The sequence below is a fragment of the Alosa sapidissima genome, chromosome 18, assembly GCF_018492685.1.
Source record: "Alosa sapidissima isolate fAloSap1 chromosome 18, fAloSap1.pri, whole genome shotgun sequence".
NCBI lineage: Eukaryota > Metazoa > Chordata > Actinopteri > Clupeiformes > Clupeidae > Alosa > Alosa sapidissima.
In genome coordinates, this window is record NC_055974.1 from 22,469,450 (window position 1) to 22,492,922 (window position 23,473).

General features: G+C 44.8%; 1 long non-coding RNA gene across 1 annotated transcript in view; it reads left to right on the forward strand.

Annotated features, from left to right (window-relative positions):
• The first annotated feature begins 1,943 nt into the window (after positions 1–1,943).
• The window catches only part of LOC121690088, a 53,307-nt gene continuing 31,777 nt past the window's right edge, over positions 1,944–23,473 (forward strand). Inside the window, exon 1 of the long non-coding RNA XR_006024990.1 lies at positions 1,944–2,474. This is a non-coding gene — a long non-coding RNA (uncharacterized LOC121690088). The remainder of the gene's footprint in view (positions 2,475–23,473) is intronic.

Below are 23,473 nucleotides of genomic sequence, written 5' to 3' on the forward strand. Positions count from 1 at the left end.
TTGAGTTCAAGTCATCCACCACACCTTCTTGGAGGCTTTGAGGTGACAAAGAACCACACTGCAGTTCTTTGCGATTAATCAGGGTGCCTGTGCCACTGACAGTAATCCTTTACTTCCAAGACACAGTCAAGTCAAGTCAAGTCGGCTTTTATTGTAAATTTCTTTACATGCACTGGTCATACAAAGAATTGAAATTTTGTTTCTTACTTTCCCATGCAGACATAGACATACTTTAAATACAGACATAGACATACTATAGACATAGCCATAGACAATAAACATTAAATTAAAGTGCCAGACTGAAATATAGAACATGTATGTATCAAAAATAGAAATATAGGACATATATTAAAAAAATAATAAAAAAAAGAGGTAGTTGTGTTGTATATTTATATAGTCTTAACAGTTACATGAAGTTTAAACTTGTGCTTGTGTGACCTGTATATTTACATTGATATGCAGTATGCAGTAATTGACACAGATACTCGCACATCCTTTCCTTGCTTTGCAGTGAACAGTTGCAACATTATCATTTAATGACACAGCAATAAAACAAAAGTTCAAAGCAATTGACAATATGGACCAGGTATTCATTTTATCAATAGGGGATCAAACAGGCATCAGAACTATGATGAGCCACTGGAAGACTCTCTTTGCAGTACTGGAACACATGATATAGTGGACAGGCAAAGAGGGCTTCAATCCCCAAGAGGTTAAAGTGGGATGAGTGAGGAACGTTATTAGTGGGGAGTGAGGAAAGTAATTATCCTGGGGGCTCCTGCCCGATTTTGTTTAAAAAACAAGACATAATGGGGAAAGAAATCTCATGCAAAGACAGCTAATTCTGCAATATGGAAATAGTTTTGGTGTAAGTGGAAACATTACTGGTTAAATTGGACCTAATTCAGGAGAATGGATAAAGAGATTATGAATTAGTAGCCTACTAGAGCTCCAAAGTGGTATACCTGCTAGAGGTGCACAGCTGAACAGGAGGATGGACATTTCTTCGTTCACCCATTCAATGTATTTTGAGATTATGAAAATGATTGTTGTTGAAAAACATTGTCACTGGGATTCAATTATACTTGCACTGACTGTTGGAGGTAGTTCTGTTTTTTTTCCTGTTAAAAGGATAGCAACAGTCCCCACAGGACAGCAGACAACGAATGGCCTCATAGACATAAGTGCTTAATTGGAGTCATTATTTTGGATTCTGTGTCAGCCTGCCCATTTTCTCACGAACATAATCGTTAGCTAATGGAAAGATGACAACTTAACACTTTGAACTTGCACCAGAAGAACCGCCATCACTGCAAAAATCTTCCTCCATTCACTCCAAGACCACTACTTGTGAGATCGATCGATAAGACTGACTGACTGTTATTTTAGACAGACCTTACTTGAATGCATGCTACCTTCTGCTTAAGTAGGAGGAATAGTGATATATTCAAGTGATGCTGGTCTTATTATCTGGCCTGTGTCAGACCTTTAGTGGCTCTAAAGCACTGACCATGGCATAGCTAAATGCCTGAGAATACCTTGGAAGGAATCTTGGAACATCTCAGGGACGATATAAACCGCCACATGCTTGCTTCATATCAATTTTCAGTTTATATTTAGGACGTGCTGTTACATATACGTCACGGTGAATCATGTTGCATATTCCCAAAACACGGAGTGTGGTGATGAAACGTGCCCGTTTCAATGATCGAAACCTTTCGCCTGTAAATACGGGGTTCGAAATAAGATGCTGATGTCTAACTAGAAGCTGGGCAACGTCCTCCGAGGGAAATAAGCGGCACACCTCACTGTCTCCGATTTGCTGCTAGATGGAGCTCTAGTCTGCATGTTGAGACTGAATCCAGTGCCGAGTTTTGTCTCTCTCCACTCTGTCCTCTCCACCTTGTGCCGTGCACCGCATTTCGCTTTGGCTATGCGTAAAGATTGGTGTCTTTCTCCTATATTGAGTCCTGTTTTGTAAACCTACGGTGCGGTATCTGGAGTTCTTTTCAAGGGAAGTCTTTCTGAATCCAGAGAAAGATACCAAAACGCAGGATACCATTTTTATGTTTTTAAAACCAACCCGTTTCTTTTCTTTCTTACATGGAACTGGGAGACGTGATGTAGCGTTCAGCGGAGCAGAGGACGCGGTGTGCAAAAGTGCCACGGTAAAGCAAAGCGATCTGGATTTAAACAAGGAGCCTTTTCACTGACCAATATTATCAATAAAATAAGAGGATATTGGACATTTATGGCAAACCTACTTTGCAGAGAAATTACGAGTGGAGTTTACTGAACCAAGTCCTTGGTTTCCCTTGTCGCTGTTTCGTTGGTGACAGAGTATCTGCATGTTATTTTTCCGGGCAAGGACGTTACTCATTGGAAAAAAGACAGTTTAATCTTAGCAGTTTCAACGCTGATGTGTTTTAATGGCAGGACTTCACTGCGGGCTCGTGTCGGAGCTCTGAAACACGGTAAGATCCCTTTGCTTTTTATCCCATACAGAAATACGCTTACGCGGGTCGAACTCACCTGCAATAATTTTGAACACATCATTTCAAATGCCAGTACATGGTGGTGCGTGGATCTTTTAAAATCATGTCAGCGCTATTCTTAAGGTGCTGTCACGCAGTTCTGCGCTAATAGCTTTTCCAGGATATCATTACTTTCTGGTGTGTCAGTAACACTGATTAATGGGTGTCGGTTAATGAGAGATTATTCGCCAGATATTCCCAGCTCACAGCTGTGGGGTATCTTCTGATAAAACGACGAAGTTAGTGCATCGATTGATTTTGTTCCCCCCCTGCGGAAGAAAAGCCTAATTTGAATTTCACTGTCGCTGATAGAATGAAACTATGCAAGCATCTGTCTCATTCATAGCTGCGCGCGTTCTACATTGAAGAAATTTGAATCGGATCGCGTATATCCTACCGATTTTGGGTTAGATTACAGAACGCGCGGTCAACGAAGAGTAGGCTACGGTTACAATTGTGCATCTCTCGAAACAATGCAATAACCATTACAGAAAATAACTCGTCGATACTAAGTTTGCAAAGTTAAAATATTAAACAATGCTTGATCCAGCATGAAATTCAGTCTGTATTGAGACCTCACCCCACTCCCTTGGACCTTGGTCATTATCAAACTGAATGAAATAACAAACAGCGCTTTAGCGCAGCTGGGCCACGGCTACAAGGCGTTTGTTCAGATCAGGCGTATAACAGGGAAGGCCGTTAGAAAGGTTTTTTTTTACGTTTCATTATTTTTTTACTTTGCGTTGTAGCCTTGCTTACTGTGGATGCTGAACGGAAAACGTTTATCACTGTTTGGTTACTGCGCAAGGACTTGACAGGTGAAGCGCCTAAATGAGGCTATCACTGAATAATCAGAACAGTTAGCGGAGATGTCATTGCATGGACGTGGGATTTCTATCACTTACCTTGGACTGTCTTGTATACTTAAAGAGGAATGAGGAAGAACTGACGCAGTTGCCAAAGGTAATATTTTCGTCTTTGGAAATGCAATAACGGTTGAAACGCTGATCGAGCCAATTGATTAGGCTTGGGGCTCTCGTGCTATTTGCTTACACGTGTGTTCATATAATTCGCCAAGAACGTGAAATAGAAATGTTAGGGTCGTTATTTGTTTTCATATTAGGCGACGAAACGTTTAAGAAATGGATTGTCTACATGATTATACAATCGTCATTGTTTTACTTTATATTTGACGTACACACGGACTGTCGGTTAAGGCTTGCAGTCTTATCTTTGGATTTTACCCCTACAATTAGTGATTTGTTTACATCTGTGTCTCCTGTTAACTGTAATCTGTGAAGAGTTACAGTCCTCTTTTGATCCCGTTGTGTTTTCGCGTCAGTGAAACATTGCAGCTCTATATTCTGAATATTAGGCACCTAAAGGCATGATTTTGTTTATTATTATTGGTAAAGAAAAACGTCACCGATTTAATGAGGTTTTGTTTGTACATTGTCATCAATGAAAGAAAATGAAAAAAGAGAGAGAAAAAAACAAAGATAAACTGTCTGCTGCCCGCCTGACCTGATTTGGTTGATGCATTAGCTAGACACATCAGATCAGTCAGCATCTAAACCAGGCTTGCCCAAAAGGTACTGCCATACTGAGCTCCCAGATGCCAGGGCTCCAGTGTCTTATATCATCAGGCTCCCCCCAGTCATTTGTCTAATGCCCCTGGAATCCTGAAATCACCCAGCCCATATCCATAAGCACAAGTGTGTACACACACATGCACATACAGTACACACACACACACACACACACACACACACACACACACACACACAGCTTTTAAGACATAACTGTGTAACACACACTCCCCAAAACAATCTCAGCAAATACATACACACACCAAAAACACAAATACACTGGATGCACTGTGCCCACCCATGTGCCCATAAAATCAATTGCCGAAAACACAGTCTTTCAAGAAGAGGCGCATGCCATGGTGTACACGCACATGGTGCACGGACGCACACATACACACACAAACAAACATGCAATTGCCCCTAAGATGCAGCATATGATTATGGCAATATCATCAGTGTTGTGTCTCCTTGAGTATGGTCTGCTTTCTGCTTGGGCCAATCTAGTCATCTCTCTCTCTCTCTCTCTCTGTCTCTGTCTCTGTCTCTGTCTCTGTCTCCCTGTGACGGGGCAGACCCTGACAACCCCTCCCCTGTGGTCAGGGGTAGTAGCCACAGTTGATGGCTCTTGTCTAATTGGTTGTCAGCCTGTGTTTTGTTTGCAATGTTACTTGTCGTCTCTTATTCCTCAGTTTGTCGTTTTTCATCTCTCCCTGCTTTTTCCCCCTTTCGTCTGGAGACGGTAGAAGCACTTGTGTGTTGCTCTAACCTTCGTGTGTGTTGCAAAGAACTTCTTTTGTGTCTCCTGTGTGTCTATTGACTCGTATTTTTGTCAATAGTGCAGTGTAGAAGGCGTTTAGAGTCAACCAATGATTTTAGAGAGCATTGGCAGGACGACGTCATGCAAGTTGGTCAACTATATTAGCAGAATTGCAGCTTCGAATGGTCCACATGGAATTATTATATTTGGTTAAAGCTCTATCATTGTTTTTTCCCCCTCTTTTGGGTTAACATCTGACTGAGCATAATACAGTATGTCCATTGTTTTTTCTTTTTCTTTTGGTCATTGGAGCCTTACAAAGCCTTACTTATCCCTAATGTCACCCATGCGGAAGTTGCCTGTGGTGTTAGATTTGGCTCAGGGGTGGCCTTGATCAGAGGTGCATTCAGATATGGGCTGCTGAGTTGAATTTTCAATCTGAATTTTTGAATTTGGACATTTTTGTGACAAAACAATCCTATAGTTCAGCATCCATATTTGTTAGCCAAGAACCACCACTTCAGGGTGCTTGAGTGTGTTCATAAACATTTACTCAAATGAGCGGGGGGGGGGGGGGGGAAATGTTTGAAAACATTTCCAGACGTTTGTCTTGTCTGTTTTCCTATTTTTTTGAACAAATATCCTGTGAGTGAGTTTTGCCAGATCCCTGCCCCATAGAATACAGAACACAGAACATAGAACCGGAGCAGGTGTGTTCCGCAGAGCTCTTGGGCTGATTTGTGGACGCGCCGGTAATAGGCATCTAAAATGGCCTCCGAAGCAGCGGAGTGAGAGAGGAGAGGAGTGGAGACGGGCGTAGAGGAGCGCAGGTCCGGGGCGATAATGTCACGTTAATGACTCTGCCACTCTCTCTGGGGCTGCGGGACAGAGAGGGGTCCCATTTTAATGCAAAATAGCCAAGGTGCTGGAGAGAGGGAGAGAGAGGGAGAGAGGGAGCGAGTGGGAAAAAAGGGAGAGAGACAGAGAGAGAGAAAGAGAGATGGGGCTGGCACACGTGCTGGGGTGTGCCCTCACAAATACACACACACACACACACACACGCACGGTTAAGCAGACAGTTTTTCTCTCTTTGTATTTTGCTCCCTATATAGCTCTAATATTGTCTATGTTCTCCATTTCACACACACACACACACACACACACACACACACATATATACTTACACAAACACTTCATCTGGTACTGACACTGATGACCTACTGATCTGTGGAGAGGGGTGAGGGAAACTATGCTAATGAGTGGTTTCCTGTGGTGCATGGAGTGTGTGTGTGTGCGTCTGTGTGTGTGTGTTTGTGGGGCGGCATGTGCCTGTGTGTGTGGTGGGTGGGGGGGGGTGATAGGAAGTAGATCTGCAGTGCAACATCCCCTGGTCCCCCTCCCTAAACTACAGACACACACACACATACACACTCTCACACAGAGAGCATTTACCTAATAAACCTCCATTTACTTCCTTCACGGAGTCATGTGGTTCATTTCTTTGTCATGACGGGAGTACTTCAAAGGCAGAATTATTGATGAGATTAGCACACCGCTCAGACAGCAGATGGTGAGCAATTTCAATTCACCGGTCTCAAATAATCAATACCTCATTGGGTCTTTTTTCGGACTAACCCCAGCTGGCAAATCTCCAGCTCTAGTCTGCTCGGACACGTCCTTATCAGGAAATGTCATCCTCGCGTGGACAAAGGTCTCAGCGCCGGATTAGATTCACAGCTCCGCGGGTCCAGAGAAGTATGACCCCTTCCTGATGGACAATGTCTTTCATCGTCCCTCACCTTTACTGACCCCCCCCCCCACTAAGTAACACACACACTCTCTCTCTCTCACTCACTCACTCACTCACTCACTCACTCACACTCACACACACACACACACACACACACACACACACACACACACACACACACACACTCTCTCTCACACAGGCACACACACACACTCACACTCTTTCTTTCTCACACACACACACACAGTGTCAGGAAGTCGATATGGAAGGGTTGCTTTTCCTTCTTCAACCCAGTACAGTGCTTTTTTCTGTCAGTGTTAAAAAAAACACAATAACAGTGAAAGACATAATATGTCTGTGAAAGCCATTTTTTGTGAAGTGTGATGTGCTATTATGGCTGCCACTGAACCTTTTTTTTTTTATTATTGAGCTGTTTTAGCCATTTGAAGCGAACCTCTCTCAATGGCACTCTTTCTCTCTTGTCTAAAAGCAGAAGATAAAGAATCTTGCCTTCATCTTTGCCTGACTTGTTGTTTTCTTGTCAGCTCAAATATCTGTCATGAAATAGACAGCAAGAAAAATAAGGCAAAAAGCACCAACTGGCTATACAACTCAAACCTTATTATGGAGATGGGTCCCAGTGACAGTTGCCAGAGTAGCAGAGAACTTGAGGAGGGACTAGGGTTTCTTTTCTTTCCATATTTTTCTTTGCCTTCAAAGACACTCTTCACCAGACTCTTTTCACCAATTTCTGATGTATCTATTTACCTATGAAACTACTAACTGATTTAATAGAGAAAATTATTGACTGATTAATCGACTGTAAATAATCCCTATGCATTATTCTGTCATCGTTTTTGGTCTCTGCTCGGCCTTCTAAACCATTACATTCCTCCCAATGGCGCCTATTAATAATGTGTGTATATAGTTATTTTTTCTGCTATTCTCCTCGCAAGGGTCACACTTTAGTTCACAGTGCTTGTAAGCATTTCCATATGAAGGGTTCAGATGCAAAAGCCTCTAAATGCCACCTATGTCAAAAATGAGATAAAGATGGTGAGGGGATGCTCTCCACACATAGTATACGCTAATCAAATAATTTAACTTCTAAACCCACTAAATACCACTCTCTTCCTGGTCTGAAATATCGATTTATAGGCAAAAACCTATAGGAGCCTGAATTTAAATGCTCATTTAAAAGAAAAGTGGTCAGACGGATTTAGAGGGTTTTGCATCTGAACCCTTCACATGTAGAAAGTCTGAATGCTGTTTTCTTTCTCTCTCTTTTTCTTCTCTTCTGTTCATTTCTCATGTGTGTGACTCGTCTGAACAGACAAGGTCTGTGTTACGGTTTGATTTCACTTAGCTTTTCCAGACCTAATCAGACAGCAGACGATACCAAATGTGCTGTCGTAGCATGAAACAAGGCGAGACACTTCGGCAAAACACCTCCTTTAGGTTATCTTCATGGACTATGACTCTGTTTCAAGGTCAAAGATTGGAGGAGGGTGACCAGGAGGTGTGGACCGCCCACACTGTTGACTTCCTTTTCAGCGACTAAATGCTGAGCCTGTAGGTGATGTGCAAAGGTCAAATGTGGGTTATGATGTGCTTGAGCTAGCTTGTTTGTGCCGTGCACACAATTGAGGCAGTCTGGCAATGAATTAAATGAATCTCAGAACAAGTCGTTACCCTGCAAAGACGAAATCCAGTGCTGAGCTTCGATGTCCACGTAAAATTGAAGTTCAGTGACATTTAGAGGCCAGACATCCTCCATCTTCCTTTCCCATGTCACCCGGTCTAGACGTGCAGCCAAGAAAGGCCGCACTTTTGCCTGGCCTATTTTTAGCAAGCAAGACCCCGCATTTCTCATTCCCTCGCGCCTATTGACCAAGCCTCATTAGCATGCTAAACCAATCAAGTGAAGGCCCAGCCATTGGTTGTGTTGGTTTGCAAGTTTTTACGCATCGATGCGATGTACATCTCCCGTCCTCCTTTGTTTTCCTGAGAGTCTAAAGGGTAATCAAGGCAGATCTTGGAGTGTGTGTGTGCTTTGGCCGAGAGGTGTGCTGTTGGCACAGAAACGGGTCTTAACGCTTGTTTGCTAAGAGCAGAAATGGTCAAAGACATTCGAAGAAAGGATTGTGTGTGTGTGTGTGTTTCTGTCTGTGCGTGCATGTGCAACTGTGCGTGTGCGTGTGTGTGTGGAGCGAGAGATGAGGGGGAGGAAAAAAAAGAGAGAGAGAGACATGCAAATGTGCTCTTCTGCGCTCCTCTGGAGATATATTTGGTTTTCTTATTAGTGTGACTCAGACGCCTTTTTTGACCGAGCGACAGAGCACGGGGTGACTGTCAAAAAGAGGGAGGGTGTGTGTGAGTCGTTTCGTTTGTTTGAGCTCTACAAGCCCTCGGTGCCGATGATGAGACACAGGTTCGCTTGGATTTAAAAACAAAAATGAAAAAAGATTGTCTACATAAATATTATGTCTACTATATATTTTATTTACGACTGCTACAGTTTGAATGTTAAGCATTCGAGGATAATATGGGGAGTATGAGCTGTATGTGTTGGCTTTGAAGAATAAGTATCTAGATGACACATGGGTTGACCATCTCGTCGTTTGTATCCATTTTAATTTCCCAGAATGAAACAACAGTAATAAAATGTAACGATAAATCATTTCGTTATGGCAACCAAGTGATTAAGAAGACGTAAATAAGCTTGCCCACCTCATCTGATTGGTTGAGCAGATTGAGGCAAGTAGAAGCAGGTGCAGGGGCGTTCTTGTAGGACTCCGGTGAAATCCATTCTTGTTTAAATTAGCCACACACACACGCACACACACACACACACACACACACACACACACACACACGCACACACACACATATACACACACACACACACACGTGTGTACCATCATCTGCTCTGCAGCCCAGGCCTATTTGTTAAATTTGTGGTCGCTCTTGCTGCCTTCTGCCACCGTGTACATTGCACCTAATGAAGGAAATTAATTTCTTATCCATGCCAGAAAGACAATTACTGGGGGAGAAAGCATAGCCAAGAACACCTGGTAGATCTGTTTGTTTGTGTGTGTGTGTGTGTTTGTGTGTGTGTGTGTCTGTGTGTTTGCGTGTGTGTGTGTGTGTGTGTGTGTGTGTGTGCGTGTGTGTGTTATATGTTGCATATGTATAGTTTTCTTGTTTCTGTCAGTCCCCTCTTATTGATGAGACCCCGCTCCTCCAACACACACACACACACACACACACACACACACACACACACACACACCCTCAAGGATCATCACATTTGTGACAACAAAGTCCCTTTTGGGCGACCTATACACAGGTGGCAGTACGTGACACTAATGGAACTGCTCTTGCACAGCATATCAATTTCTACCCAGAGGTGGTGCTTATTTTGGGATCTATTTAGCCGCTCAGTTTTGCGGCAGGTGTTTGGTTTGTTTGTGGTCTTCTCTTCAGCCTGCTCTCAAAGAGTCTAAACTGAGCTGGCGTTTCAGTGAATTGGTGATCAATCATCCATGCATGTATGCACTATGTCAGTGTGGCCCACTTCAACAAACACACATATGCATAAAACATGCAGAGGCGTGCTTAAGTTGCGCAACTTGTTGCCTCGAGTCAAGTGAACTGTTTTTTGGCCTTTATCGTGCTTTAGCCATCTCTTTCTTTCTTTCTTTCTTTCTTTCTTTATTTCTTTAGTTCTTTCTTTCTGTCTTTTTTCTTTCTTTTGTATGTTTTCTTTCTTTCTTGACCTATCTGATTTCCATTTTGAGCACATTCGAGCATATCTCAAGTCGGCCACCTTTTTGGTCCTTCACCCTTCCCTTACTTTCTTTCCTTCTTTCGTTCTTGACTTTTCTTTTCTTTTTAATTCCTGGCAGGGTGTATCTGATGCCCAAACCTTCACGCTGGTTGAACATGCCTGAATGCCAGACCATAATGAGTGTTGATCGGAGACACCTGGCCAGCCGTGTAGATAGCCATCTCGCCCTCCTTCATCTCTCTCCCCATCTCTCGCTCCCTTCATCTCTCTCTCCATCTCTCACTCCCTTCATCTCTCTGTCCGACCTCCTGCTGCGTCCTGCTCCTTCAATAGGAGCCTTGGGGGGGGGGGGCGTCTGGAGGGGCAGTTGGAGTGTGTGTGTGGGGGGGGGGGGGGTTCTGTGGTGAGATGGCGGTTTGTGGGGGTGGCAAGGAGCGGGGCTATGATGCCAGGGCTGTCGAGACGCTAAAGGGGACGAGAGAGAGAGAGAGAGAGAGAGAGAGAATAAAATAGAGAATAAAAGAGAGGAAGAGATGGGGGGGGGGGACACAACACAACTGCTTGGCTGGGAGATGGTCCCCACAGATTTTCTCCCTGAGCTTCTGCCTGTCCTGTTTTACAAAGAGATCTGTCGAGAGGAAGAAGGGACATGGACAAAGAAGAAAGAGGACGAGGAAGACATGAGGAGGAGGAGGAAAAGGTGGAGGGGATGAGCTTGCAGCTTTCATGCCCAGCCAGTGTGTGTTTGTGTGTGTGTGTGTGTGTGTGAGAGAGAGAGAAAGAGAGAGTCTGGCGGGTCACAGAGGGAAAAGCAGGAAGAGCCTCACAGCGAAATGGAGGGCGCGTGCTGGCCAGGAGAAAATGACACGCTGTGCAGACAAGAGGCAGCAGCCAGACACCCGTCGCCACTCACGGCCTTGAGCCACACGGCCTTGAAGTGATGGAGAGGCACAGCCGTTTGTGTGTGTGTGTGTGTGTGTTTGTGTGTGTGTGTGTGTGTTTGTGTGAGAGACAGAGTGATAACTGCCAGTGATAGGATGTAGGTCTTCCATGCATCACCCAGACGTTCCAGTGAGGGGGAAGTCCCATCCAAAGCTGTGGTGATTTGCAGATTGGACGCATCATCATCACTGCGTACTGATTGATGCTGCGCTGCTTTGATGACAAATGAATCTCTGAGCTTGCAGTTCTCTTTTTCTAATTGTCAAGGCCTGTTGAGTAATGAGTTGGAACTTTTCTGGCTTCAGAGAAGAAAGCTGGCCTCCATGACTCTTGTGTTGTTTGTGTTCCCCAACATTAAGCCCCAGCCACAACTTTTGTTATTTAGGGTCCTGGAAGAGTTGAAGGCCTCTTCCCCCACACACTGTTGTCAAATGGCGAATACAGGATGGAGGAGGTATTGTGTTGTCAAGGGCCAAGGACAACGTTTCTCCCTCCATACACACACACACACACACCCACACATGTCACCCCCTTCACACCGTGGTGTTTTATGTGACCGGTCAAACGCATACGTCAAAACACACAATAGTATCAGTCTATTGTGGAGCCATCAAGGTCATGAAGTAGATAAGCACAACACTATCTCACCCCCCCCCCTCCCCTCCTCCTCCTCAATGTTTTCCTCTCTGTTTTGTTTTGTTTGGGCTTAAGTGCGCTGCACTGCTCTTTCTCTCTCTCTCTCTCTCTCTCCTCTCTCTCTCTCCTCTTTCTCTCTCTCTCTCTCTCTCCAGGGTCTCCTAGCACGCAAGGCTGTGCTCACAAAAGACCCAAGTTGAGTTGAGCCTTTAAAAGGTTCATGGAAATGGCTGAAAATTGTTGTGGAGCAGGAGGAGGATCCCTCCCTGAAGTGGGGTTTTTGTCAGCCTGGATGAGCTATTCTGTCATCCCTCGTTCATTTTTTCTTTCTTTCTTTCTTTCCTTCTTCTTTTGTATTTCTCCCCCTCCCCCCTTGTTGTCGTTTCTATCAGTTGCAAGAGTGAAGGCTGTGAAAGAAGGCTGTGTCGGCCTTGTGTGTGAGCGCGTGAGAGAGATATAGAGAGGTGGGGGGGGGGGGTGGTGAGAGAGTGCAACACTCGGCCCTCCGATCTCTCACTCACTCTCTCCCCCCTCTTTCCATCTCTTTCCATCTCTCTCTCTCCCTTTCTCTCTCTAACCCTTTCATTGTCAACTAATAACCCCCGTTCTGTCCCTCTATAATGAAGAGGATTATCAAATTAATTCCAGCTCCTTTCTCTCGCAGAGATTTTCCCCAATTATAGCCAACCCTGGGCTGAGGACAGAAGCAGTGTAGTGGTGCAGGGGCTCAGTGCAGGGCTGTGTGTGTGTGTGTGTGGGGGGGGGGGGGGCTCGGGCACTGGCAGGGGGATTTTCTGCTCTTCCCGGAGGGTCTGAATGGACCCCGCTGTTAGGAGGAGGTGGCGGCTGTTGTCATTGAAATCCTCTGGATTCGCAGGGGTGAGTCATGCGGAGCTATCCCACGGAGTAGCTGGAGTGGAGGTCATCGGGCCTTAAGAACACCCTCAGTGGGCCCGTGGGCTGCGTTGTTGGTTGTTGTGATCGAGGATGTTGTAGACGGAAAAAGAGGAGATAATTGACGAGGCTCCAGATAATCGCTCAGACTCCAGATGTGCGTGTGTGTGTGTGTGTGTGTTGTCTTGCAGGATCTAGTTTCAAAGGGACCCTCATTTGCTTTTGTGCATGTGGTCCATTCTAGCGGTCCTATTTTCTCTCCCTCTCTTTTTCTAACACACACACACACACACACACACACACACACACAGCGTGTCTGGCGAAAGTGAAAAATGCTATCATGCTAACGAAGGCCATAAATTAGCCTTTTAAATCAGCTGCAGGTCTATTGATTGGATGACTCCACAATGCGATCAGGCCTGTTGCCTGTGTTTGTGCAATGGGTGGCGGTGATGGTGGTGGTTGGTGTGAGGAGGGGGGGGGTTGTTTTGTTGTGCGGGGGGGGGGTGTCTGAGGCAGGAGCAGACGGGAAACAATGCTCATAAACAAGACACAGTCTCGGTTTCCTAAACTACCGTGCCAGGTCACATTAATTCTGGTAATTTATGCATTCAATTTGAATAAAAGCTTAGGGGGAGGGAACAGAAGAGAGAGAGAAAAAGGGATAGAGAGAGAGAGAAAAAGGGATAGAGAGAGAGGTAGACAAAGAAAAAAGAGAGAGAGGGAGAGAGAGCAAAAGAGTGCCAATGCCATTTCGGGCACAATTGAGATGGTCTGGAACGCCCTGGAATGGACTGGCATCCAGCTGCCACCGCGTCCAACTTTGCCCCAAGTTTTCCGCCAGTCTCTGGCCAGCGCTCCCTGTGAAACCACACCCATTCATTCTTTTAATCCATGGCCATTTCTTTTTTTTCTTTCATTTGTGTTGAAATTCTTTCCCTAATGCACACACCACTCCAAGCCCACTGCAAGCTCACACACCACTCAAAGCCCACTGCAAGCTCACACACCACTCCAAGCCCACTGCAAGCTCACACACCCACTCCAAGCCCACTGCAAGCTCACACACCAAGCCCCAGGCGATCTCCCGCCTCCGGCCACGCTTTTCCACGTTAAACTTGTGAGATTCTCGAGGATACGAAACAAAAAAAAATGCTTTATCAGCAACAGTCTTTAAAAATATGTTTATACAGTATATAGCTTTTTTATGCATGCTTTTATGCATGGGTTTTCTCGCCATCCTGTTTTGGCATGCAAAAACGAGGGAAATGAAAAGTCGGCTGTGAAAGGGATTTTTATACAAAAGAGGAACGGTTGGTCAAAGGAAAGCAGCTCCCCCTTTTTAATGCCAGACTCCGCTGGGTGGAAATTCCAAAAGAGCTGTGGTTGAATACAAGATGAAGTAACATGACATATGGTGTTAACCTCACTCAGATCCTTCATCCTTTCTTTATTGCCCTCAACACACACACACACACACAGACAGACATTTTGGTCACGTCAGGATATTTTTTTTAACCGTTCCCTGTCAGTGGCCCATCTGGATCTAGTGAGTGACACCAAAGCTTCATCAATGTGTTGCTACAAACAGACCATCAGCCTTTTATGAGGTTTCCTAGCTACAAAAATGAAAAAGGAATAGAACAGTAAGCTGCTGTTGCTGCAGCTGTTTCTCACTATGCAGCCCAAACAATGGAAACCCAATCCGACATGAGAGGGCCTGACACAGAGCCCTTTGGTGTCCCTGTTGTCCTCCTTCCCCCGGTAATGGATCAATTATGAGCCATTCAGTGGCAGGGATGTCGAATGACAGCGTCCGGTTCTTAAGTGACTCCCATTAGAGTCTATTGCCATGCTGCGTGACGTCCTATCGATTGTTGCTTTTGTCGTAAGGCCACTTTGCCGCATGGCTGTTTGGGCCTTACCTTTTTATTTTCCCTCCTTAATGGATGTGAAAGTGTCTTGAAAGTGGAAAAAAAGCGCCTTTGATTTCAGAAAAGTGTTGCACTTAGTGGTGTTTTGAAAGTGCATGCCTGATGTGTGGGTGGATGTTACTTTTGCACCATATTTAAGTTGTCAGCAAGGATGAAATCGGCTTGACAGAAACAAACAAGCAAATAAATAAATAATCAAGAATATAAATAAATCGCATGATGAATAGTTGTAATGTTTTAGTAGTTTGGCCCCTACTGGCTCCCCCTGGTCTGATTGAGATACATTATAGACAGGAAACCGTGAGGTGTTTCCCCTTCGCACAACAGAACTATTCGACAGCTCAACAATGCGCCATTCACCACCGCATCTGTCACTGTCACATGACGCGTAGTCCGCACAATGCGCCACGGCCACAATCACTGAGGTCTGGTCTGTCAGACAAGTGTCACGGCTTGTGGCCGAGCTGGAAACGAACAGCGCAAGACGGGGATTATCTAAAAGAAGCCCAGTTGAGGATACAGTACAGTCTGTGATTCCAGTGAAAGGCTGTTGATAATTTAAACCTGACCGTAAAATATCAAAAATTAGACTGCAGTAGCTTCCTTCCTTGCCCCTGAAGCAGCGTGTTTATTGGCTGAAACGGTCTATGGCTTGGTTTGTTGTTGTTGTTGTTGTTGTTTTTGTTGTTGTTTTTTTTTATTTACAGAGCCAGGACCTTGAACACCCTAGTGTTTCTGAGTGCACACAGTAAGCAGACTGCTAGAGAATAGTTAAGAATAATTCACTCCACCTGAGCAAACAAAACCCAAAAAGTTTATCGGATTAGAATCGCCGCCCGTACCTTTACGCATGGAAGATAATTTAGAGTCGACCCTGAAGAGCAGGAAGAGGCAGCCGTTTTCGAATACACACTCAGATAGTTAGTGATGTCTAGCACACATCTGTCTCTGTTTGGGGTGCAGATGTGCTCCAAATCGGGGTCATCTGAAGTCCATGATGAGTTACTGTGTGGGTACTGATCCAGTCGTCTATGGGAATGGCCTGTGTTGACAGTAAGCTATTGTTCGTTGGGCTGTAGTCTTTAGGAGTGAGCCGCTCGGGCAGGGAGGCATCCGTATGCTTGCGTGCCATCACGTCTCATCTGTCCCTTCGGCGGCGCGGTTTGCTCACAACAGCTGAAGTGAAGGAGAAGATTGTTAGATGAAGCTGTCTCTCGCATGACTTCAGAGAGAGAGAAAGACAGAGGGAAGGAGGTAGAAAGAGCGAGAGAGGGGGAGAGAGAGGGAAAGAGAGGGAAAGAGAGAGGGAGAGAGAGAGAGAGAGAGAGAGAGAGAGAGAGAGGCAAAGGAAGAGAGAGAATGCCCCGCTCCGTATTTGGAAACAATGCTTCATTGAACCATTGCAGATGTATGGTGATGGCTGATGGGTCTTCCCAGCTGAATGCAACTGATGATGATGAAAATCCAGCACCCTACTTGGACATGGCCTTTTACCCTTTCACTCACTAGGAATGCGTCCAAATCACCTAAAGGTTAAAAATACACAAAGCAAGCACAAGGAGTGATCGCGGCTGAACCAAATGCAAAAACAATATTTCTGGTTTGGCCGAAATGTAACATTTTTCCAAGCCAGAATCCCCAGCGCTGCAGTTTGTCCAATGAGCTGTATCGAGCTGGCCCTGTACGGCCATATCAGCTCTTTCCCACACTGCACTCTTCTCCACTTCACTCCCTCACTCCACACTTCGGCCCTCTCGTTCTCACAGAAACACGTCTGAGACATGCTCCACTATAATAAACATAATCATACACTCTTGTGGAGGAAGGAGAACAGACAGAGAACACAACGGAACCGAACGGAACGGAGTGGAGCAGAACAGGTTATGCATTAGTGTGGCTAGATGTGTTTTTTATTTTGGTGCATTTTTGTTGAGTGAGTAAAATCCAAACAGACACAACAACATGGGGACTAAACCATCAGGGTAGAGAGAGGGAGGCGGGGGGGGGGGGGTTGAGGGTGAAAGAGACGGGGAGAGGGTTAACTTATGGTCAGTTTCAGACCGCAGTTTTAGGCCTGAATCCCTCGTCGAATGCCACACCTGTGCTGGCATACTGATGACGTTGGAAACGCTGCCCAGTGTTTGCGCTCGACCGACCACCGAGACCTGACCGCCATGTGGCTGCTAATTGGTCATCCACAGCACGGACACACAGATCTTGCTTTTTTTCTTTCATCAAATGCACGGGGCGTAAATGCCAAAGCTACGTGTGTGTGTGTGCGTGTGTGTGTGTGTGTGTGTGTGTGTGTGTGTGTGTGTGTGGTGTGTGTGTTCCGCTGACCATGTGCTCCATCATGGCGGAACGTGTTACGAGCGGCTTAGAAAATACCAATGCGGCCCGACCGACCAGTCCCAGCTCAGGATAAATGTCAGGGAATATAAAATACCAAGTGGTCAAATAAATGTCACGTGCAAAGTTCAGGGAATGCTACTCCGGTTTACTCTCTGCTAGTGTGCGGAAGGTAAACAGGCTCTCGGCCAGTGAACAGAAGATAAATGGATTCGCCTAGTACCACTTGCTAGCTAGTTCTTGAGTCCCGGGCCGGATCCGGCTCAGATAAGGATCTTATCCGGGCCAGGGAGCGTTTGCAGAGGGAAAGGAGAAAAGCCACATAATCAATTCTCCTTCTACATTTTAATCAATTCCTCACTGCTGATTGTTGTTATTTCAGTTGTGTGGACTCTAAATTGGGAATGGAGTCCCAACAAATTGATGAAGTACTTTTGTGCATTTTTTTTTTTTTCAGGGTCTGGTTTCTAATTCAGATGGTAATTGGATCTGATATCTTTGCTATTGTCCCTCCATTTCATCATCATAGTCCTTCTAAGCTGCTGTGACATCATAGGATGCTGATATTACAGACTCTGTGGTTGACGTTTAGTGATGGTGTATGGCATCTGCTTGAAATCACTCTTTCCATGTCACCCAGTTGAAATAAACAGTAAGCATTGTGCTCTTCTGAGGTACTTCGGACACTTTTCATTCATTTTACATTCATTGACAAATTCCACCATTCTAAATAAAGCGTTCCTGTAAGGTCTCAAATGTCTTCCATGCACGGCTTCAGAGTTGTGTGTTATGTAACCCTAGCCTTTAATGGACTTTAGGGGTCACTCTCTTTTGGGCCGAGCTTTTAGGATTAGATTAAGTGCCACACTTTGCCCAGAACCCTCGTCGTCAATTTCGTTCGGTCGATCGCTTGTTTAATGTACAGAGCGCAGAGGGGGTTTGTTTTCGTTTCGGGATCCATCACCGTCTGTTGTCTCCTCGACGTCCGCCTCCATCCACTGTGCGGACTGCGGAGGACGGCCAGTCACACACACACACACACACACACACACACACACACACACACACACACCCTCTGTATTGGCTTACGCGGCTTAGTCTCGTGTCTAATTGATTTCCATGTGCGGGTCGATGGGCTAAGGCAAGAATTATAAGGCAAAGACTGCCATGTCCCTCTGGTATCCCACTGAAGTCGGTCACCGTGATGTATCTGCATTTGGTTGATGTGTGTGTGTGTGTGTGTGTGTGTTCCCCACAGTGAGGGAATCTGGCATGGCTGTTGGGCAGGTTTTAAGGTTTCCTAGCAGCAAAGCAAGACCTCCGTCACCATCCAGCCTGGGAAAGAACCGTGTGATGAGTTCGAGAGGTAGACCTACTGGACCACATCAGCTGAGGCGAAGACATACCTCCCCTCCTCTCCTCTTTTAAACCCCTCTCCTCTACTCTCTTCGTCTCACCTTGAACTTAATTGACCGGCTGAGAGAGTCGGAGCACAGAAACGCTGACTCTGACGGGTCCTGTACAGGCTTCATGTGAGAAGGGTATCTATTCACATGGACACCCGACTCACCTCCCAATTTGCACATATAAAATAGATACACATACAGACATACTAGAGATATGATGTATATTTTAGATATACGGTCAGGTGTAAGTATTGTATAGAACAGAGGTCTCCAACCTTTTTCCCCCCCGAGAGCTACTTTGACAAAATGGACACAGCCGAGAGCCTTTATTCCCCCGAGAGCTACTTTGAGAAAATAGACATGGCCGAAAGCTTTTATGTTAGTAGCATGCCATGTATTCACATAACTGATCTCCACCCAAACCCACTGAATAAGATTTGTTCCTTTCAACTAATTTACCTTCTCTCTGTGTAGACTGTGAATTTGATTTAATAGGAATTGTAACATGTTTCCCAAGTGACTGGGTTATCAGATGTATAAACATCTTCCTCAAACATTTTGGAGAGCTACTTAGAAACAGGTGGGGAGCTACTGGTACTGTTGGAGACCCCTGGTATAAAATATGAATTATGTTGCAGTGTGTAGATGTTGGACACTTGCATGTGGGTGGATCACATTAATTTCCCCCTCATTACAATGCTGCTATTGTGCCTGTTGGCCTTTAGCTGCATGTGAGCCAAGTGCAGGAAAAAGTTGACAGAAATCACTCTGCAAGGTCATGGCATGGGTGGGCTTAACCACAGATATGGCTCCACCACACTGACATTTCTAGGAAACCTTGAAGTCTCTTCCTATGCCATGGATATTTCAGTTATCACCGAGCGTTACTCACTAGCAAAAATAAAAACGGTGTGTACGCAGTTGATACACAGGCAGACATTAGGAATGAAAAGGAGATCTCCTTATATGGGCAAAGATGATACCCGGATCTCCTTATATGGGCAAAGATGACAGCTTTTGGATCCTTTTTGTAGGTGAATTTCAGGATCTATTATCATTACCCAGAGAGGTATCAGATAGTCATACCCAGGGTGTCATCTGCTTGTTGTCATTCGTTGTTTGTGTTGGGGGTTGCCATGGCAGAGGTTGCAGTGACCCCAGTCAGTAATCGGTCATGATGGGCAGTGAGGGAAGAGAGAGACAGATGGACCAGAACGATCACTGACTGGGCTCGGGATGAGGACAGGGATACCTTTCTGCATCTTCCTCTCTCTTTCTCTCTCTCTCTCTCTCTCTTTATTGTCTATGTTCTCTAATCTCTATCTTTCTCTCATTCTCTCTTACAGGCCTTTCTTTCTTTCTCTTGCCTGACCCTGTTCTGACCACCCTCTCTCCTGCCATTCCTCGGCCTAGATTTCTGTCTCCTCCTCTGTGTTTGAATCTCTCTCTCTTTGTTTTCACCTTTTATTCTATTCTGTTCTTTTCTTCTCATTTTTCATTTTTTTGCTGTAGCTCTCTCTAAATCTCTCTTTCTCAGCCTTTCTTTTTTGAAGCCATCACCCTTTAAACGCTTGGCACACTAACTCCCTCTCTCTCTCTCTCTCTCTCTCTCTCTCTCTCTCTCTCTGTGTTCATTCCACTCTCTCTCTCTCTCTCTCTCACCTCTCTCTCTCTCTCTCTGTGTTCATTCCACTCTCTCTCTCTCTCTCTCTCTCTCTCTCTCTCTCTGTTCATTCCACTCTCTCTTTTTATCTTTCTCTCTCTTTCTCCTCCTTCCTTTCCTCTATCCCTTCATCTCCTTTGAGTTATCGCCTTCACTCAAGGGCTCACATAGTCATTCATTCATGAAGTCCTTAAGTGGTCAGAGGGCAAACGTGTGTGTGTGTGTGTGTGTGTGTGTGTGTGTTTGTATTTGTGGTTGTGCTTATGTGTGTGTGCGTGTGTGTACTTGTGGTTGTGCTTATTTGTGCCTATATGGGTGTGCGTGTGTGTGTGTGTGTTTGTATTTGTGGTTGTGCTTATGTGTGTGTGTGTGTGTGTGTGTACTTGTGGTTGTGCTTATTTGTGCCTATATGGGTGTGCGTGTGTGTGTGTGTGTGTGTGTGTGTGTGTGTGTATGTGTGTGTGTGTGTGTGTGTGTGTGTGCGCACGCGCGTGTTTATGTGAGTGTTTTGTGTAGGGAGTTTGATAGATTTTGCCTTCACCTGAAAGCATTGTTGTTGGAACTCTGTGCTCCACCAAAGTGCTTGAGAAGGCCCGGAATGTCAGGGGGGGAAAACTCACAGTTGGTATGAAGGCATTGTTCTGGAAAGTCAATACGGTTTCTTTCGTTCTTCTCCATTGATATTTCCCACCCTGTGCTTCTTATACATTCTCTCAGCAGTTTGGAAATATATTGTTTTGGTTTTGTCGACTATGGTTAAAAACAGAAAAGAAATATTAGGCCGATGACCTACTTTTTCAGAAGCTATCCTCATGGACTGCACTTAGAGTCTAATTAAAATGCTTCCATGTTGAGTGGGCGATACAAGAAGGCCTTTAGAAACAGCGAGTCGGTGAGATGTTAGTAAAAAACAGGAATATGGAGAGAGAGAAAGGGAAAGAGGTTTTGAGAGTGAGAAATGTAGAATCAGGAAGAGGAAGAGGGTGGTTTAACATGCATTGACAGATTCATATGATAGGCTCTCCCTCAGCGAATATGTAATAAGGTTATACCCTTCAGTCTCTTAGATCTGCTTGAATATGTCTCTTCCTCTAATAACCTCTCTTTCTCTCTCTCTCTCTCTCTCCCCCTCACTTCTCTCCCCATCCCTCTCTTTTTCACCCCTCCCCTCTCTCTCTCTCTCTCTCTCTCTCTCTCCTCTTGTCTTCTCTCCACCTTGTCATTTATCCTCTTCTGTCTACCTTTCTTGCTCTCTCATTTCTCACTCCCATCTCTCTCTTTCTCTCTTTCTTTCTCTCTCTCTCTCTCTCTCTCTCTCTCTCTCTCTCTCCCCCCCCTGTCTCCTCTCCTCTTTGTCGCTGCAGCATACTTCAATTCAGTGTTATTGACTAGTCCTACAGGGTGACTGCTGCTGTATTACAGCCATTTATCATGGTCGAGACGGCCGCGAGAACTCAGCATGTCACACACACACACACACGTACGTGTGTGCACGCATGGATGCACTCAAAACGAGAAGATAGCGTCTTGTCTCTTCCGCTCGGCTTCGGCGGTGCAACACGACCAATTTCCCCTCTCCTGCACCTGATGGAAGGTCTGGGTTTTGTCTAGTCCCTGTGGTTACCGTCACATCTCCGTGGTGACCTTCAGTGTCAGGAACATGTACGAGCAGAGAGTACCAGAATACGCTGACGTCTGTGGGCGTTATATATATATATATATATATATATATATATATATATATATATATATATATATATATATATATATATATATATATATATTTGTTTCATTTTTTTTATGGGTTCGTTGGCCTGAGCGATATATGAACATTCCGTAATTAAGATAACTAATTACGTTACATTTCAAGTAGAAACTTGGGATGTTCGATCAGCATCACTTCATGTTGTACAACATTTTTTTTATGTAAGTTTGTAAAATAAATTGTAAGCGTTTTCATTTCAGGCTGTAGAATAATATTTCCGTCTTCATGAATTGCATACCAATAACCTGTTCTCTAATAGGCTGTGGCGTGAGTGAAATGCATACTTAATCCATGCATACTTAATGCATACTTAATCCATAACTTATATGGAGGAAGATTTGCATGATAATATGATGCAAATTACTGAAGTGTAAAAATGTCTTTTTTGATAATTGTGTCAGCGTTTGCTTTCATATCAATGAAAAGACGGGGGCTTGTTCTTAAATAGAAACTGTTGCCTCCGTTTATCTTTTTTTTACATTTGTGCCCTCCGTCATTAAGATATGCAAATTGCCACAGGACATTGTCTGGGAAGGGGAAAAAAATGCCAGAGGTTGATCCAGTTCGACCCGTCACCTTTTGCTGTGTGACAAACGACAAATGAATTCACTGCAGGATAAGAGGGGTGTGTGTGTGTGTGTGTGTGTGTGTGTGTGTGTGTGTGTAGTAGTGGAATTGTTGGTTAGAAGGGAGGGCACTCCTGTGACAGAAAACTCCCTGACTGACCTTGTCCTTTTAAATGTCAGTTAAATTCCACTGAGTGCGAAAATCAATCATTGGTATTGTTACCTCAGACAGATGTTGTGCAACTTCTTACGCTGAACTGCACCGGCCTCGAACTCTAGCAAGTGGAGTGGAGTTCCGCTATTCTACTGGAATGTTCTAGACTATACTCTTGCCAGAAAGGGTGCTCTTATCTTGCCCCCATGTAGCCTCCTTTTAAAGTTACCACTTGGATCCCTTTTGAGGTTGGACACTTTGTAGCAACCTACAGACAACCTTTTTTCACTGAAGAAGGGCCTCTTTTGTTAGACTCTTTTCCCAGATAAACGGGTGGAATTAGAAGCTTTTAAAAGGTCTCCAAGGCCATAAAGAGTTCCAGGGGAAGCCTTAAAGTGGAACTCTGTGGCAGCATGCCTAAGAGTGTTTCTCTCCTTTTTTTTTTCTTTTTCTTTTCTCTCCATGAAGCATTTGCCCCCCTCCCCCCATCCACCCTTCAGCAAAATCGGTGCTAATCTCTCACTGTTATCATCGTCAGTAATCTCTCCTGTTATTAATGAGTCTGTGTGTGTGTGTGTGTGTGTGTTATTCAGAGCCTTGGGTTAAAGGAACTGTTTTGACACCCTGCAGCTTTTGCACCTGCATGAATAGGCCGAGCTTTTTGTGTCCTTAGTTTCTCCTTAGCATCTCTTTCAACAGGGTCATGCTGCTAATTTGACGTTAATTAACAATTACAGGCTTTGC